This window comes from Amia ocellicauda (assembly GCF_036373705.1).
Source record: "Amia ocellicauda isolate fAmiCal2 chromosome 11 unlocalized genomic scaffold, fAmiCal2.hap1 SUPER_11_unloc_2, whole genome shotgun sequence".
Taxonomy (NCBI): Eukaryota; Metazoa; Chordata; class Actinopteri; order Amiiformes; family Amiidae; genus Amia; species Amia ocellicauda.
Window position 1 is genome coordinate 173,640 of NW_027102660.1, and position 2,680 is coordinate 176,319.

Below are 2,680 nucleotides of genomic sequence, written 5' to 3' on the forward strand. Positions count from 1 at the left end.
GTCTATAAAGAATTATACGGACCATTTATTAAGAAGGGAAAAACTACTTATAAGTTCAACATCGGTGATGTGGTTCGCGTTTCAAAGCTAAGGAGTACTTTTGCCAAAGGTTATGAACAAACATTTTCTGACGAATATTTTACAGTTACCGAACAGTTGGCTAGAGACCCCCCCGTGTACCGGTTAAAAGACTATGACGGGGAGGATATAGAAGGAACGTTTTACGAAGCCGAGTTACAAAAAATGATTGTGGGTAAAGACAGTGTATACAGAGTTGAAAAGATATTAGCTGAAAAAACCCAGAACCGGAAAAAATATGTGTTGGTGAAATGGCTTGGATGGCCTGAAAAGTTCAATAGTTGGGTCCCGGAACAACAGGTTTGCGATATTCAATCCTTATAACAACATGCCCGCGGGTGTGATGGGGGCATTACTTTCGGTACTCAAGATGGAATCAGGAGGCTTCTACGTGACTCTACCCAGTAACGCCTCTCTCGATATATACCCTAAAAATGAAATATCCAGTTACACGGTACAATTTGGAAAATCTATAGATCTAAGGGGGTCGTGGGAAGTGGGGTTGGCGGAAATACAGTATCCTTACACTTGGGCTGTTTTACAAGATAAGGATGCCACCTTCGCCATTTTTGATGATGTTAAAATCAATGGATATTCACGATACAAGGAGGTTATTATGACAATGTGGATAAAATATTAGATGAGATTCATAAACAGTTCTCAGAAGGCACCCCCAACATCAAGCTATATTACAACCCTATTAAAAACAGAGTGTACAAGGTGTCAAAACCAGGTATTAGCATTCAAACCAGCGGCCAACTGGGGCGTATATTAGGGTTCTATTCTGACACAGAGAGCAGGTTCTCAGAAGTGGTGGGGCGGCTTTTACACTCTTTATGTGTATACGGATATCATAACCCACCAGAGGGTCGGGGATAGTTATGTCCCCCTTTTGAGAAATGTACTTATTAAAGGTAAAAGCAATGACATGGTCACAATTACTTATGACAAGCCACACTACGTACCAGTCTCAAAGACCCACTTTGACAACATCACGATCGAAGTAAAATCGGATCAGAATATCAACGTACCCTTCCGCTTCGGTAAAGTTAATGTCAAACTACATTTTCGACCCCTGAAACAGTGTGTACATTATTAAAATGGCTACCTCGAGGGGTTATGTAGATCCTAGCGCCTATGTGGATTATTACAAGATGCAAGATGGAACGGCTTGCCCGGTTTTGTAGGAGCCCCCACAATGTATGGCGCCGGTCTAGGAGGACTCTTTCGTGGTCTCTTTAGAATGGCCGTACCCCTGCTTAAGAGAGGCTTTGCTATAGCCAGACCCCACTTGAAATCAGTGGCTAAAAATATTGTTAGTGACGTGTTCACCAATGTTATGTACCGAGCAGCTAGCCATGAGCATCAGGAGGGTTCGGGTCTCATGGTAATGGCGAGGAGGGGGGGTAAAAGAAGAAACAGCATGTGTCCACCAGGGCGACGATGATCTGTGGCTAACAAAAAACGAAGAATCTCTCATTCTCCAACATATTGTGGAAACACTCGGAGAAGGAAGCAGCACAAGAAAAAACCTGCAAAAAGAAAGTCTCAAAGAAAGAAAAATAGAGCCTCAGGATACATCTTTTAAACATGTCTTTTGTCCACAGTCTATCGGAAGAATGCGTCAAATCAGAACTGGATCTGTTTACAGTTCCATACACTCAAACGAGTATAGATAAGATCATATATGTAGAGATTCCCCCTCTTTCTGCAATTTCAGACACGGCCCCTCTGGAGTTTTTTATAGCTGGCAATGGCGAGGATTATATTGATTTGAATAACACATTTATTTTAATGAACTGAAAAGTGACTGATTAGGATGGCGATGCAATCGAGAAGACGACCAACGCTGGGGTCATCAATTACCCGGTGGCCACCATGTTTTCACAGGTGGATGTGACCCTGGGAGATCGGCTCATTAGTCAAAGCAGCAATACTTACCCCTATAGAGCCATGATGGAGTGTAAACTTAATTATAGTGAGGAGACCCTAAGCAAACAGTACAGCCCCGGCCTTTTCTTCAAAGACATCCCGGAAGCTATGGACGACAAGGATCCAGAGGGACTCAATAAGGGTTTGCAAAAAAGAACGGCCTCTTCAACAGAAGGGAGGACCTTTGAGCTAATGGGGCATATCCATGCAGACATATTTTTCCAAGAAAAACTCATGCTCAACGGGGTAGACATAAAAATTAAAATGATCCGTAGTAAAAGTGCTTTTTGTCTGATGACCCCTGATACTGAAAAATATAAACTGAGCATATTATCGGCCTCGCTGTTTGTGAAAAAAGTGTCCGTCTCCCCGGCGGTTAAACTAGGACACGCGCAGGCGTTAAGTACCCGATCGAAAGAGTCTATATGAAAGTCCACAGTATCCCCGCAGGGACACGGGTGATGAACCAGGAAAATCTGTTTCTAGGACAGCTCCCAAAACAGGTTATTATAGGTCTCGTGGATAATGATGCATTTACCGGGGTTTACAACAAGAACCCCTTTAACTTTAAACATTATAACGTGGAATTTATAGTATTGTACGTCGATGGTGTGCAGGTTCCATCCAGACCTTTTCAACCTGACTTTGAAAACGGCAATGCGGTTCGTGA